Genomic DNA, 16,453 nt, shown 5'->3' with positions numbered 1-16,453 from the left:
CGACAGCCAGCACCAAGCCCCTGACACGATTCCTGCCCCCACTGCAGAGTCACCTCTACCATGGGGTCTTCTCAGCGGAGGCTGCAGGCATTTTGGAGCGGAGACAAGCTGTGTCCTGTCTGAATTTCTGCCCCTCAGAATCCATGAGCATAATGAGATGGTTGTTTCATGCCACTAAGTTTTAGAGCAATAGTTACACAGCAGGAGTGGCCCAAACAAGCCAAAGTTACTATGGTCCAGGTACAATCCCAATACTGTGTGGGTCCTTGGTACAAATGGAGGTCTAAAGATTTAAAGATTTTATAAATTAAATATTAGAAATCACACTAATAAACTATTGAAGAGCTATGTTTTATTCTCCTTCTCTGAAAAACATGCCTTAAAAGAGACTGGGAAGACTAGGTTTGGATTTAGAATTCCCATTGAAGGCTGGCCGCTCCCTTTTCTTACTCATCCTAGGCTCCATCCAACACCTGTCAGGGCCTCACACATACACAGCTAACATTCCAGCCACGCTCCCTGGAAACAGCCACCCCATAGCCCTTCTTGGGCCCCGAGGGAGCACACCCAGCAGTGGTTTTTAATCCATAAGAAGATAAATTCAGAGGAGAGGCCTAAGGAGTCCCCAGGTGTTGACAGGAAATTGCAGGATCCTAGGTATGGTGTGGAATCTAGGGCTTGGGCCCAGGGGCAGGTCCAATAAGTTGGTCGTGCACACTTCTCACCCTATACCAGTCAACGGTCAGACTGGGGAAGTCGCTGTAGCCCACGGGCATTACTTGTCCAAACCACACAAAATCATCCCTCTCAACTGAAACTTAATGTATCTTCAATTCACTTCCCCTTTGTAGTTTCCCAAGAATATCCTTGGTTGGTTCAGTGCCACCTGAGACAAGGGGAAATGTGACAGAGGAGAAGTCAGAATGGAAAGAGACAGCAGTCCTAGTCCACTGTGGCTGAAATTGTTTACTTTGGAAAATACTAAATATTAGCCCCAGAGAAGAAGGCCAGGCAGATACAGGGCTGAGAAGTAAAGTTGCATCAGCTTCATGGAAATCCAGCTCTAATGTCTTTCCTGGTTCACTCATCCCCTCTTGAGAGACACCCTGGGAAAACAAGATATTCCTTGCAAATGGCTTTTGTGATCCAGGAATGAGTTTCAGGTGGAGGATAGGTCGAAGTTAGTGACCCATGAGCTGCATTTGACCTGCAAATGTGTTTTTATTCGTAAAACACATTTATTTGCCTATACAATGTGTTCTCATATTTTTTTCTGATAAGTGTTAGCATTTTACAACTGAGAGAATCCACATTTAACGTCTTGATTTCCTGCCATTCCTGGAAGTTAGAAAGATCTGGAAAACTGGGCCTGCCATCCGACAGAGTAGGCTGCCTCTTCCGTGAGACACAGCCTCTCTAAGTCTCCATGGCCTCCCCAGCTGTAGACCCATCTTCATCACAGTCCAATTTCTGGGCCATTTGCATACACAACGTGTGGTTTAGAGCAATAATGCTTAGACGTAGGTCCCTACAGAATAAGACAATGAATGCTGATTAATGGTGCCTACACAGATGGCAAAGAGCCTAACTTTTGTTGAGTGAGTGAATGACCAGGAAAATGAAAGGCCATTAGTGCATCCAGTCTTAGTGCTGTGGGGACAGAGAGCAACATAAAAATCAACTGCTTGGAATCTTTGAGGAGTAAGTCTAGCAGTGCTTTCTTCTGTCATTTATTTTAAATTAGAACACTGTATATCTGCTAATGTAGACTCTATGGGAATGTAGTAATAGACCCCAATTTAACTGGCTCCCTAAAGAGAAGAAGGAAGCTTAGAAAATGTCTCAAAGTTGTGGGTAAATGAGAAAGAAAAGGCAAACCTGTAGCCTCCTCAGTGAATTACTTCAGATTTGACGAAATTAATGATGTTGAACTTTATTATGGTTTTTTAAAATTTAACACAGGAGCTTAAGAAGTCACATATCAGTCTTTTGTAACCCTTTAAAAAATTAACACAACAGTGCTCCTCAAAAAATTAAACAGAATTACCACACGATCCAGCAATTCCATGTCTGAGTATATACTCAGAAGGATTAAAAATAAAGTCTTAAAGAGATATTTCTGCCTCTCTGCCATGGCAGCATTATGCAGTCACCAAAATATGACAACAAGCCCAGTGGCCACCAGCAGATAAGCAGATACACAAAAATGTGAAATATGCAAACAATGGAACATTATGGATTCTGACCCATGCCAGGATCCAGGTGGACCTCAAGGACATGAAGCTCAGTGACACAAGCCAGTCACAAAGGACAAATACTGGAGAATCCCACTTCTATGAGGTCCCCAGGGGAATCAACTTCATAGAGACAGGAGCAGCATGGGGGTTGACAGGGGCCTGGGGGGGAGGGAAGGGGAGGGGTCCATGTCTAATAGGGAAAGAGTTTCGGTTTGGGACAAGTGAAGGTTCTGGAGTGGTGGTGACGGTTGCAGACATCGTGAATGTACTGAATGCCCAGAACGATAAATTTAAAAGTGAGGAAGAACATGACTTTAATGTTATACGTATTTAAACATAAAAAATAGACACAGAAGATACACTTGTGATCTGCAGCTTCTCATTTAACATCAACATTAAATTTAGTTTGCTTCCCCTTGGAGGATGTGGGGCAGATCTCAGAGACGTGGGGGAAATGGGAGGATGAAGGGCAGGGTTCATGGGGCCAACTGGCCACTTGAGGGGGACTCATAGTCCCTTAACTCAAGTAAGCTACTGTCTGACTTCCATAGAACTCCTGGCCAATAAATGCCTCCTCCACCTAAACGGGGGCTGGGAGTCAGAATTCAACCGTCACAACCTTTCTCAAAATGGCTACTACCCAAAGAAGATGTAAGAATGTCAGTTCAATGTGCAACAAGCCTGACCTAACTCACATTTGTAGAAAATAGTCAGCATGATCTGGGCACACATTGCAGCCCAGGGGGACCAGAGCCTGGAATCAGAACTAAGGATTAAAGATCTCACGGCCCCAGCCTGGGACGCAGAGATTCCTGGGTGCTAAAGTGTAATACTATGTGCATAAAGCAGATTTGCACTGTGTATGCACGAAGTTGTGTATTTGCACACCACACCAGTGTGACTCCAGTAAACATAAATGTCAGATCTCATCACACCAACTATTATTGTATTAAAATATACATGAAACTTCTGAAATATGTACATGCATTTTAAATATTTTTAATTTTTAATACATTTTATTCATTAAATTATTATTTGTTAAATAATTCTAATAAATATATGTTATATTTATATGTTTATGTAAATATAAATTAATGAATTTAATGTATTATTTAATATATAATATAAAGAATAATGGATATAATTCAATGAAATATATAAATACATAAATAAAATTAATGGATTCTATTTATTAAATTATATAATTATTAAATTATTGACTAAAATTTATTGTTAAAAGACTAATTTTAATTTTAAATATAATATTTGTAACATTATACTCATATCACATGGCACACAGACACTCACAGGTGTTCGAACCCCCAGCATCAAGATGGGCTCTGGCACTTGCTAACCACACAACCTTAGTCAAGTTACCTCTTAGTTCCTCAGTTTCCTTATCTGTGCTATGGCAAGAGCCATTGAATCTACCTCATGGGGTTGTTATGAAGATGAAATGAAATAAACCCTTCAAACGGAGCCCGTCACAGGAGTGCTGAGCAAACGTAGCAATATGGCATTGCAAGCAGCTGAGCACCCTCCAGGTGGCCGAGTATGGGAGTAACTCCTGCCTCTGACCCTCCCTGGTCCATCCTTGTATTTACCAGGCAACGGTGTGTTAGTTTCAAACTCATGGGGCTAAATAACTTGGTTAGACGTCCCCCTTCCTACCAACACTTTTTCCGGAGGGCCCGTATATGGAGATGCTGCGGTGGAGACCCCGAGGAGACACCTAGCAAGAGAGAACGGCTGAACATGATCACAGTTTGCCTCTGCATTGGTCAAGGGCATATAGGCTGTTGGATTGGCTTTTGTGAAAACCGTCCCCCTCGTCCCACAGCCCCCCAAGAGCCAATGCTGGACACGCGAGTGCCCGGCTGCCACCTCGCCCAGGACCCCGACTGCCTCTGGCGCAGGGAGCGCCCAGCTTTTCAGATGAGATCACCACTGTCTGACCCAGGAGTGGAGCTCGAGGCCAGAGAACTCCAAATTAAGCCAAATGCCGTGCTTTCTTTCAAGACAGGAGAACATGTGTTCTAGTTTCGCAAGGAAAAAGCAACTCAGGACTTCATGTTTTGATTGCACTTGGCTCCTGCCTCCTAGAACTCCAAATGCTTGTGGAACAGGGAAAGGAGCTTGGAGTCCAATGATAAAGCCGCGATATGATTCATGAGTCTGTCAGGAGGAAAGAAACAGGAAACAGAGGGGGCCGGCCGGCTGCCCGGGCTGTGACATCATCACTTTGGCATCCCACCCCGGTCCTGGAAAAATGCAGCTTGCACCGCCTTGAGGATTTTGAGACACAGGAGACAGAAGCTATTTGGTCACTTGGCCAACTCCCAAGGGCCGCGAAGTCTTATCCATGTGAGTGAGGAAAGGGTGAAATGTCGGTATGTGGGTTCTGGGGCCAAGAACCACTAGGAGAAATGAAGGAAGAAACAAAACCCTTCAGTTAAAACACCAGTGGAAAAACACTTCTTAAAAGCAAACACCAAAGAGCACAATGTGCTTTTCTTGTGGCTGGGATTTTTTTTTTTTTAACGGTTTTTAGAAAAATAGTCTCTTGATGTTTGCAAAGTTCCTCCTGAATAAAGGGGTACTCCGGGGCAAATGGTAATTCGGCCTCACCGCCTGACAACTAGCATCTTCTGGACCCATTTCTTACAGAGGAGGAGGGAAGGCGAGGCTGTGGGGTGCTGGCGAGGGAGCGGGGAGGAAAGCCAATGCGAGCCTTCGCCCTCTGACTAGCAGCAGATGGTATTTTTATCTGCATTCACAGAGCAGGGCTCCTGCTTTGCCCAAAGTTAGACGGCTAGTGAACGCTGATGGCAGAAAGCAAGCCCAGACACAAGGGGACTCTTGAGATCTGGGCTCAGCGCATAAACCTGGGAGAGAGGGAAGGAAGGAGTTCTGCTCTCCTCCTTCAAGAGCGTCTGCTGACCAAGGGCCCCCGCAGCAGCCGATAACCAGGCCCAGGACAGAGCAGAGCCAAGCCCCTCGGTGCCTCCGCCCGACGCCTGCTTCTGTAAATGCTGTTGCACCAGGACTCCCCTGTGGCCGTTCGGTGACCTGTGTCTAAGGCTGCTTTCTTGTCACCATGGGGCAGAGGTGAGTGGTTGCCACAGAGAACACGCGGCCCACACAGGTACACACATTTACTCACTTTTTACAGAAAACGTGTACCAACCCCTGGTCTAGAACAAGTGCGCTGCCAGGAGAAGAAGGTCTCCCCTCGTCTCAGTGCCCATCCTTTACGGACCCCGAGCGCCTTCTACTCTCTGCCACTGTGGCCGCCCTGCTGGCTCTCCTCCTTGGCAGAGAACGTGACACCCGAGGGATGGCGGCGGGAAGGGATGTCTGGCTAAATAATGCATCGTCTGGGCTGCCTCTGTTCTGTTTCCCAGCAGCCTTTGCTGGGTTTTAACGGAGTCCTACACACACTGTTCTATACCTGTCGCTTTCCTGGACTCAGGGAGGCTCGCACTTTTTGTATTCCTAGTACCTCCTATCACATAAGTGCTCAAAAATTTGGTTTTAATTAATAAAGAAGAGCACAAATGCACTGGGTTAAACTTTTTAAATTAATATATGAGTGAGGACCTAATCCTTTCCAGTGCAGTCCAGTAGGACTGGACCCAGGCATGAAGGTTTCTGGGCAGCTATAAAAATACCCCCCTTCAAGCCAATATTCTCTTAGTATTTATCCTACATTTATTTAGTGGTAAGGAACTGATTTCCTTTGGGTAAAAATTGCATATATCTTTCTTTCCATCAAGGGGTTTCTTAGATGCATTGCATATAACATAGCTTCTAAACTTATTGTGTTTGGAATTATCTGAGTTTCTCTGTCACTTGTGAGTAGATTACAATTAGTCATTCCCACACACAAAGAATTGAAATAACAGAGTCTTCAAAACAGTTTTAAAAATTCTTTTTCTTGGCTTTCATTACCCCCCAAAAATATTCCCCATTTTGCTGGAGTCCAGAGTATCTCTTGGGTTTTCTTCTGAAAATTTCGGGACCCAACAACTTCCTGAATGCACACTCAAGAGTCTGAATTTATGCAGGAAAACAAACCACTCCATCCCAGGAAATATTCCCCCTAGTGGGCATGGTTTGGCTTCAGGACTTCAGTCCACCATGTGGGCAATTTCAGCTGGCTGGTCTGAAATCTGGTGCCGAGAGAGCATTGGGAACACGGTTAGCAGTCACTTAACTAAGGAAGACAAGCATGTCTCACTTTCCCCTTGAAGGAACCGACCACTTTGATGGGTGTAGGACCAATTTATTTATAGCCATTTATCTAAAGGGTCATACAAGTGGGGGCCCGAGGGTGGTGCAGTCCATTAAGCCCTCCGACTCTTGATCTCGGCTCAGGTCTTGATCTCAGGGTTGTGAGTTCAAGCCCCAGTGCGAGCCTACTTAAAAATAAAGGTAAATATGTAAATAAAGGTTCATACACGTAAACCTGAATTGTATGTGATGGATCCCAATAAGGTGGAGACACGGCTATAGCCTGGTGCCGAGAGAAGTGGCCTGGATATCTCTCCCAGTCATCTGACTCATCCCTTACTTCTATCACAAAGATAAAATTAATTTACAGCGCTGTTGTGGTAGATGACCATGAAATAATGATGACCATGGCAGCCACCACCAGAATGTGAGCTCCATCAAGATGGGGATGTATGTCAGCTCTGCTCACTCACTGCCTCTGTCCCAGCCCTTAGGGTCACGTCCAGCACTGCTTGAGGCAGAGGAAAGTGGCATCTGGTTAAGCAATGCATCATGGTGCAATTAACAGGCACACAGTTAAATACTTGCTGAATGGATGGATTTGCTGAAAGATTATTGTGGTAAAAATTCTCTCTGTGACATTTAACCCTCATGGCGTTACTATGAATAATGTTATGCCCATTTAACAGGTGAGAAAATTGAGGTTCAGAGGTTAATCAACTTGCCCAAACATACACATCTGGTGAAAGAGAGAATCAAGTTGAACTTAAGCCTGTTTGACATCAAGACCTTTGCTCTTTCCAGAGTGCTCAGTGAGGGGGAGGAGTGCCAAGGGAGTCTGTTCTGTCAGAGAACCAGTCATGGTACTCTGACCGGCATGGCACAGAGAACACGCATTAGGGTATTTGCTCACCACAAAATAGTCATGACCCCGGGGAATAGGTTAAAGGCTATTTGTAGGGGATCAGAAAGCCTTATCTATCACCAGCTGCAGACAAAGACCAGACAGAACGTCTAGAATGTCACTGGCAATGAGGTGTGGCTTTATTTGACTCTGTGTGGGCAGGTTTTGCAAGACAGAAAGGACACGAAGTCTGAAAGTGCAGAAAGGAGTCTATAAGCATATTCTAAAACTTCTCTTCATTTTTGTCTAGTAAAATGCTGTTGTTCTGACTCATGGGAGCCCTGGGCTCATGGCTGTGTGGGCTGGTAGGGAGAAGTGTATACCCTATGTACCGTAGCCCTGTGTCTACGAGTCTGTGTTGTGTGCGTATTTTCCGTGTCATGCAGCATGTGTACATTTCTGCACACTTGTGTGAAAGACACATGCCAAGCCGTCAGCGCGAAGCAGCTCATCTTTAAGCCTGGTTCAATGGCCACTCACATCAGAATCACTAGGGTGGACGGTGGCGGGGGCGGGGGGTGGGGATGGGGCTTGCTGTAAGTGAAGCTTCTCGGACCTGCTCCAGATCTGGTAAATCAGACCCTCTGGGGGTGGGTCCCAGGAATATGTGCTTTTTACCCTGTTTTTAACCTAGGTGGTCCTTATGCATACTGAGATAGGAAGAGGGGTGTTCACCTTCTACTCTTAGACATACGCAATATTAGAGACTTTTATAATTCAGAACATAGAGGTATGGAGGAAGACAGGAACGGAGGAAGAGCAGGAAAAGGACATTATGGTGAGGAAGAGGGTGCTGAGGTACAGGAACCCCACCTCCCAGACTCTGGATAGGCCCATTAAAAGTCATCTCCTTGTCTTCTTTAATTTACTTTCCCTTGCCATTCTCTCTCTCTCTCTCTCTCTCCCCACCCCTACCCCCAGTATGGTCACCACCACCAAGCAAACATCCCTATGAGACACTCCCTGCAAAACTGAAAACAGCCCAGTGTTTGGAAGGCCCCCGGTGCTGGAATTGTTTGTCTTCCTCAAGAGACAGACCTTAATATGTTGCGAGCAGTGGAGCGAAGCCAAACCTCACAAGAATTGCTAACTAAGTTGCCTTTTTAACATGAACAAATAAATCTCTTCTCTGAGCTTCCTGTTGATGTGGTTTATTTCTTCTTCTCCTTGATATAATGAAGGTTGTTTTTTTTCTTTTTTAAACGACTTTCTTTCACCCCAAAACAGAGAATAAGGACATTCCAAAGGGGGTTTCACATTCTGAATTATTTCATTTTTCACATTTGGAGCCTCTCAGAGGAAGTCAGCCGTGCAGGTCCTGGGTCTCTTGCAGAGCAGAACTGGATAATAATACTGAAGTGATCACAGAGGATGGAAGGACCGGGAATTTACCAAAAGGGATCTCTTCCCATCTGGCTATTTCACGTTGGCAAACACTGACCCCAGCTCTCAGCCCCTCTCCATTGCTCTGTCGCTGGTTGTCCAGGCTTCTTGCTTCTGTGTTTATGAGCAAGAGCTCCCTTTTACCGAGTCCGTCATGGAGCCCCGTATGTGGCAGACATTGCCTCTCAGCAGCCTGCAGCCCCACAAGGTGGCCTGAAGATGCTTCCAGGTGAGACAGAGAAGCTCAGAGCCGGGGCTGCTGTCACACAGCTATGCAACGTGCATCTGTGCTCTGGGCCCCAAGTTCCACCTCCCTCAGGACAAGTGGTTTGGCCACACAGCCAGCCGCTTCCGGCATGCTTCTGGCTGGTTCCAACTGCCCTGAAAGGGTGAATGCAGCTCTTTTGCAGGGGAGGGGTCAGGCGCAGTCCTTACAGATGTGGCCACAGCTGGCTGCAAGCCTGGCACCCCCTTTCCGAAGTGCCAGGACCACTCCGTTCACACGGATGGGTCCTCCACCCAGGCTGCCCGTTAGAATGACCAAGAAAGTTTCAGAAATCCTGTCCCAGTCCACACCCCAGACCAATTAAGTCGGAATTGCCGGGGAAGGAGATCAAGACATCAGCATTTTGCGAAGTTCTGCGGGCAACTCTAAAACACCATGGGGCTGAGATTGTTGCTCTTTGCTGTGGACCCGCGACCCTGGCATCCCCCCCCCCCCCCCCCCCCGCCGGGGCCTCTTAGAAAAACAGACTTTCCCGGGGAATCTGCATTTTAATGAGGTCACTGGGTGACTCACTCGGATGATCAGGTTCCAGAAGCACAGCTTCAAACGGCAACTTCTTCTCAGTTTGAAACTCCCAGCTCACCCAGGCTTCCAGACCCGGAGACCAGTGGTGCCTTCAGCCCCCATCAGCAGCACCTTGGGATCTGAGGGAAGAGAATGAGGGTGGTGATTCCCTCCCGGGCTCTGCGGAGTCTCCGGCATCCACAGGGAGAGGAACCAGGGACCAAGGAGAAAAATCCTATAAGTGCTGACAGCAGCATCCTCACTCTTTGCGTTCTATGATTTCCATTGTGACAACAAGGGTTGTTTTCTTGTGTCTTCATGATCTTTTGTTGTTTAACAAACCAGTCTATAATTTAGCAGCTTCAAATAATAACTATTTGATTTTTCAAATAACAACTATTTTTAAAGCACAACAAAGTATTTGCTCAAATTCCACATTTATTGGAGCCCCATCGTTCAGCAATCTGGGCAGAGATCAGCTGTGAGGTTCTTCTGATGCTTTCGCCCGGGGTCGCTCACGCAGCTGTGGCCATCTGCCAGGTGGTCTCCAGGGGCCTTGGGTCTGGCAGTCAGCCTTGACTCTGCCCCACGTGGCCCGGTGAGCCTGGGATTCCTATGTGGCAGCACCAGCAGCAGCTTCCACGGGAGCAGGAGTGCAAGGTGCAAAGTCTTTTACAGCCTCTCCTAGAAGTTTTGTGCAGTGTCATCTCTAGCACTTTCTGCTAATTACAGCAGGCCGCGTGGCTGGGCCAGATTCGAGGGGTGGGGACACAAGCTTCTCTCCATGGGAGGAACTGCAAGGAATTTGTGGCTATTTTTAATCCACCCCTTGTGGCTCTTTGGTCATAATTACTTACATCGTCCACACACTTGAACAGCCCTCACCCAGTCGGAGGATCCCGGAAGGCTCCCCCAACAGGGCACCGGACTCGTGCCCTGGAGCAGGGCCAGATACCTGTGAGCCTCCTAGGAAGCCCCTCCTCAGATGTAGTTCTCTTGATCTGCAGACTGAGGAGCTCAAAAGCGAACAGGCTGGGGCACCTGGGTGGCTCAGTGGGTTAAAGCCTCTGCCTCCGGATCAGGTCATGACCTCAGGGTCATGGGATTGAGCCCCACATTGGGCTCTCTGCTCAGCGGGGAGCCTGCTTCCCCCTCTTTCTCTGCCTGCCTCTCTGTCTACTTGTGATCTCTGTCAAATAAATAAAATAAAAATCTTTATTAAAAAAAAAAAAAAAAAAAAGCTAACAGGCTGCTCCTTATTTCCCAGCATGTAATGGTGTAAACAGGGCCCTCACCTTAAAAGGGGGAGTGTTGGGGCCCCTGGGTGTCAGGTGCACATAGCAATTCTGGGGTCCAGCTGGGCTTGGAAGCCAGGGAGGTTCCATGACTAGGGCCTGGTTCTGCACCCCAGGACTGGCTCTCACTGTTCTCCAGGCTCTTGGCTCAGATTTGAGGACTCATAACATGCCGAAAAGTCCTTCTTTTTCCATAAAAAGGGACCATGGTGGTAGTTCAGCCCCTCTCCCAGTCTGCTTCCTGCCCATAGAAATTTGGGGATGTAAGGATCTCTCGACCCAACTCAGACACTGCTAGTCGAAGCTGGTGGTGCTTTTGCCAAGACAACTCTCTTATAGACTCTGTGGGCTTCCCAGGAATCCCACATTCCCAAATAGCACCTATACACTCGTTCTGAGGCTGACCTCTTGCTCTTGGCCTTTCCTGCTCTTGGCCTTGTCAGGTTGCTCTGGGTCAGTACCCTCTTCTTTGGCTGGATTTTATTTTCTAACCTCATAAGTCCCAGGCTTTCTATATTCACCCTGAATTCTGCTTGCAAACCCATGGTTTCTTCTGGCTCACCTCTCTCCCTCATCTTTTTCTATTGAGCAAAAACATTCCACTGACCCTCAGCATTCCACATGGAATGTTGTTGCCCAGAGCCACAACTGTATTAAATCAGTCTCTATTTTCCTAGTTGCCATGTGTGACATCATCCCCTGTTGTTCCTCTGCGATGTAACAGGTGGTCACCTGTTTTCTGACCTCAAAGAAGAATCTCCTCAGTGGTTTCCCAGCCTCTGCCTTTTCCCCAAAACTTGCTGACAGCCTCCTGGTTGCTTTTCCAGACTCAGCCTGCCTGGTCCCAAAGACAATATTCTTGCAATTTTAATGACCATGGTACCTCACTTCCGGTGACAATTTCTTTACCTGTTATCTAGTATGGCAGCATAACACACCATCCCAACATCTAGTATCATAAAGCAACCAGTGCATCTTGGCTCAAGATTTTGCCATTTGGACCAGACTTAGTTGGGGGTTTCTACTAGTCTTATCTGGGGTCACTCGTGTGGCTGTAGCCATCTGGAGGGTTTACTCAGGCTGGTCAAAGATGGCCTCACTCCCTTGTCTGTTAGTTAGCTGGGGCTACTCATGGGTTCTCCAGCAGAAGAGTCTGGGCTTATAGGGACAACAATATTCCAAGACAGTACAAAAGGAAGCTACAAGGATTTTGAGGTCTTATCTGGAAATTTCACAAGTCACCTTCACTCTATCCTGTTCGTCCAATCAATGTATCAATCCAAGGAATGGAGAAAGAATTTGAACACCATTTTTAACTGACACATCTTGGAAAAGAAATTATTTCTTAATACACATAATTTGCCACCCAAGACAAACTTTCAAATCATGAAGTTCACAAGAGTTAATAACTTTAAGCAAGTGTTTGGTAATAAATCTTACGACTACAGACTACTTAGGAGTGGGGATGGGAGACCCCTCAGGAGAGGAAGGGGTGCGGTGGGAGAGAGGCCAGGACAACAATACAGAAAGTCCTAAAATATCAAAACCCAGATTTTGAAATACTAAAACTAACTCTATTGTGACTTTATAAGATCAAAAGTCTGATTTGTTCAGAATTTGGGAATACAGAGGTGTGTATATTATTGGTTTATGCAGGTACTCTTTAACCCAACAGGCATTTGTTAAACACAAAATAAAACATTAGCTCAAGACCCCAAACCAGGGCTCAAGCTTGTACAATGTACTTGGGAATTCAGGACATCATCAGGAAACTACCCAGATTTGTGTATGTGTGCGGTGACCAGCATAGTGAAATAACAACATATATCGTGACCCAGGCAAAATCACACCACCTCCCTGGGACTGGTCACTATGCAGCTGTGAGATTCTGTGATTTTGGAGAACGGACCTTCAGGTTTTGGTTTCAGCTTTGGTGATTTAGTGATAACATCTGCCAGCTCTCCAACTCCACCAGTCAGGAGCTGGTCCCGAGGCCAGGATTTGTCTGACTCCCCGGAGCTGATCCTTGGCTGGTTCCTTGTTTGCTTTCATTGTAAGCGTAGCTTTGGGCTGCCTGCACGCCAGGCCATGGGAAGGCTGAGCCCTGGCATGCAGCCGTGGGCGGCTTCAAGCTGCCTCCAAGAGCTCAATGCTCAGGAAAGTTCCCGGGTGGGCAGAGCTGGGGGTGAACACAAGGTCATAGAGTTGTCACGCTGAGACTCTTGTTTTTGTCTGCTCTTCCCTTACCTCGCGTGGCAGCTAGCAGCTATCATCTAAGCATCCATCCATTCACATCAATACCTGCCTATGTATCTGTTGTAGCTCCCTCCCTTCCTCTCTGTTTACCTGTTTATTTCCTGCCTGAGACAAATAACCATAAAAATGTATAATAAAATAACGGCAAAAAGTAAAGGAGTCAGAAACCATAAGAGAGGAAACTGAAACTCACAAAAGTAGAAAATCAAAGATTCTTAATTTTCAGTGCCAGGCGCGGAGCTTTCCATTAGGACAGGAAATGAGGTCCCGCCCCCTGGTGGGCGGGGCTTTGTCGAATCCTTGCCACACCCAAGTGTGGGACCAGAGAGGAGGAGAGAGCGCTCGCTGCTGGGAATCAGGATGCTGGCCTGCCCCACTCCTGCAGGCGTGGGAGAGGCTGAGTCCTTCAGCCCATCCTCACTACCCCGTGCTCTGCACTGTGACTGCATACAGGTGAGCTGCCACACTCTGCATCCCACCAGCTCCTGTGAGGGGCCCTGTTTACAGGAAGACTCCTGACGGTCACTGCAATCCCTCTGCTCCCCAGCTCTGATGCTTCTTGCCTCATGACCCACCCACCCCCCACCGACCCCTACCCTGGCCATAGCCTTCTCAGTATCTGCCTAAGAGGACACCAGGCTAGCTTGGACTGAGTTAGGAGTAAAAGAAGGGAGACTCCGTCTGGACCCCATGATCCTATGAGCTCCACTTGGACATACAGCCCTGGCAGTGTGAGGTGACAACTGCTCCTGTTTCATACTGTTTGGGAACATGTGTGGCTTCCCACCAGACTAAAGCTCCTCAGTGATGGGAACTATGTTCTTTCACCTCTGTATCCACAATATCCAGCACGTCTGACATATGGCAAAAGAACAATTAGTTTGAGATAGAAAGGACTACCAGGGAAATCTGTGGGCATGTTAGAACCCACCCGAGCCCTCCAGCCTGGCCTGGAGCCCTCTGGAAGAAGGGACAGAGGTCACAGCCCTGTCAAGACAAGGCAGAGTCCTGGATTCCCTGAGACATCATCAACCATGGCCACTGTCCAACAGGAACTTTCATGAAGATATTCATTGATGTCAAATTTACACAAAGTTCAAAAGAGAATACCAGGAAATTCTAATAAAGGTGTATGTCACCTATTCAGAAAAAATTGTGGCTGTTGACGTCAACCTTCAGCTCTAGACACAGGGCAGGAGTGAGCATGACCTTCCTTACTGTTCCAGAGGAGCGTGAGGAGAACGCTGGATGATGCAGACCATTCTGGTTACTCTAGTTTAATCCGTTTATGGATTTATCCAGACCTTGAGTGTTTCTGATATGTGAGCTCAGGCTTCCTTCATCCTTCCCCACATGGCATAAATGTGGGAAGTGTGAGAGATTAAGGTCCAAGAAGCAAACTAGTCAGTGACTCACTGACCTCAGGTTTCTGATGGGAAACGAAGCCCACTTAGTTCAGTGCTACTATCCACCATCCTCAGGTTGCCAGATAACCCTTTGCTGGTAAAGGCTGCCAAGTGCAAGTACTTGTGGGCAATTGAAGATGTTGAGTGCTCTGGTCACTTCCCTCAAGGATGTATGTACATTTGGGAATAAGCAGTCACGTTTATCACATTTTTAAAAAAATTTAATTCCAGCGTGGTTGATATACAGTGGTTACATGAGCTTCAGGTGTATGATATCGTGATCCAACTATTTGTAGATAACTCAGTGCTCATCACGATAACTGTGCTCTTAATCCTCTTCACCTATTTCACCCATCCCCCCAAGTCCTGTCTGATAGACTTCTGTTTGTTCTCTAGAGTTAGGTCTGATTTTTTGGCTGTCTCTTTCTTTGTTGATTTATTTCTTAGATTCCACATGTGAGTGAAATCATATGGTACTTGCCTGTCTCTAACTTCTTTTGCTTAACATTATACCCTCTAGATCCATCCATATTATTGTAAAGGCAAGATTTCATTCTTTGCTATGGGTGAATAATATTCCATTGTACCTTAACACACACACACCACTTCTTAATCCATCCATCTGTTGATGGATGCTGGGGTTACTTCCATAATTTGGGTATTATAAATAATGCTGCAATAAACATAGAGATTCATGTATGCTTTCAAATTAGTTTTCATATTGTTTGGGTAAACAATAACCCAGTAGTGCAATTACTGGATCACAGAGTAGTTCTATTCTTAATTTTTTAAGGAACCTTCACACTGCTTTTCAGAGCGTCTGCACCAGTTTGCATTCCTACCAATGGTGCACAAGTGTTCCCTTTTCTCCACATCCTTGGCAACACTTGTTTCTTGTGTTTTTGATTTTAGCCATTCTGACAGTTGTGAGGTGATATCTCATTGTGGTTTTAATTTGTATTTCTCTGATGATGAGTAATGCTGAGCATCTTTTCATGTGTCTGGTGACCATCTATATTTCTTCTTTGGAGAAAAATCTATTCGGCTTTTATTCGGTAGAATTCACCTGTGAAGCCATCTGGCCCTGCGCTTTTCTTTGTTGGGATTTTTTCGATTACTGATTCAATTTCATTCCTGGTAATCAGTCTGTTCACATTTTCTATTTCTTCCCAGTTCATCTTGGGAAGTTGTATGATTCTAGAAATTGATACATTTTTTTCTAGGTTGTCCAATTTCTTGGCATATAATCTTTCATAATATTCATATACAATACTTTGTATTTCTGTGGTGTTGGTTGTCAGTTCTCCTCTTTCATTTCTGATTTTGTTTGAATCATTTCTCTCTCTCTCTCCCCGTCTGTGTGTGTGTGTGTGTTTTCTTTTGTGGTTGTTGTTTTTGTTGTTTTGTTGTTTTGTTTTGTTTTGTTGCTGTTTTTGATGAGTCTGGCTAAAAGTTATTCAATTTTGTTTATCTTTAAAAAAAAAAACAGCTCCTTGTTTCATTGATATGTTCTGTTGTTTTTTGTTTAGTTTGTCTTTTTTATTTTCTATGTCATTTATTTCTGTTCTAATCATTATTATTTCTTTCCTTCTGCTGTTTTGGAATTTTGTTTGTTCATTTTCTAGCTCCCTTAGGTGTATAGTTAGGTTGTTTATTTGAGATTTTTCTTGTTTCTTGAGATAGATCTGTTTTACTATAAACTTACCTCTTAGAACAATTTTACCACATCCCCAAGATTTTGGACAATCGTGTTTTCATTTTCACTTGTCTCCATGTATTTTTTGATTTCCTCTTCAACTTCTTGGATGACCCATTCATTGTTTAATATTGTTTAATAGCATGCTTTTTAATCTCCACGTATTTGTTCTCTTCACAGACTTTTTTCTTGTGTTTGATTTCTAGTTTCATAGCATTGTGGTCAGAAAGGATTCATGGTATAACTTCAATCT

The 16,453-nt window shown here is 45.6% G+C and overlaps 1 long non-coding RNA gene across 1 annotated transcript; it reads right to left on the bottom strand.

Moving 5' to 3' along the window:
* Nucleotides 1–6,501: 6,501 nt before the first annotated feature.
* LOC131834471 (uncharacterized) lies at nucleotides 6,502–13,366 on the bottom strand. The gene is made up of 2 exons (XR_009354893.1): nucleotides 13,292–13,366; nucleotides 6,502–9,687 (listed from the first exon to the last, which is right to left on the bottom strand). It is a non-coding gene; the product is annotated as an uncharacterized LOC131834471 (long non-coding RNA).
* Between the last annotated feature and the right edge of the window lie 3,087 nt (nucleotides 13,367–16,453).

Source organism: Mustela lutreola, chromosome 6 (assembly GCF_030435805.1).
Source record: "Mustela lutreola isolate mMusLut2 chromosome 6, mMusLut2.pri, whole genome shotgun sequence".
Lineage (NCBI taxonomy): Eukaryota > Metazoa > Chordata > Mammalia > Carnivora > Mustelidae > Mustela > Mustela lutreola.
The sequence above is the reverse complement of the archived record's forward strand: the minus strand, read 5'-3'. Positions and strand labels throughout refer to the sequence as shown.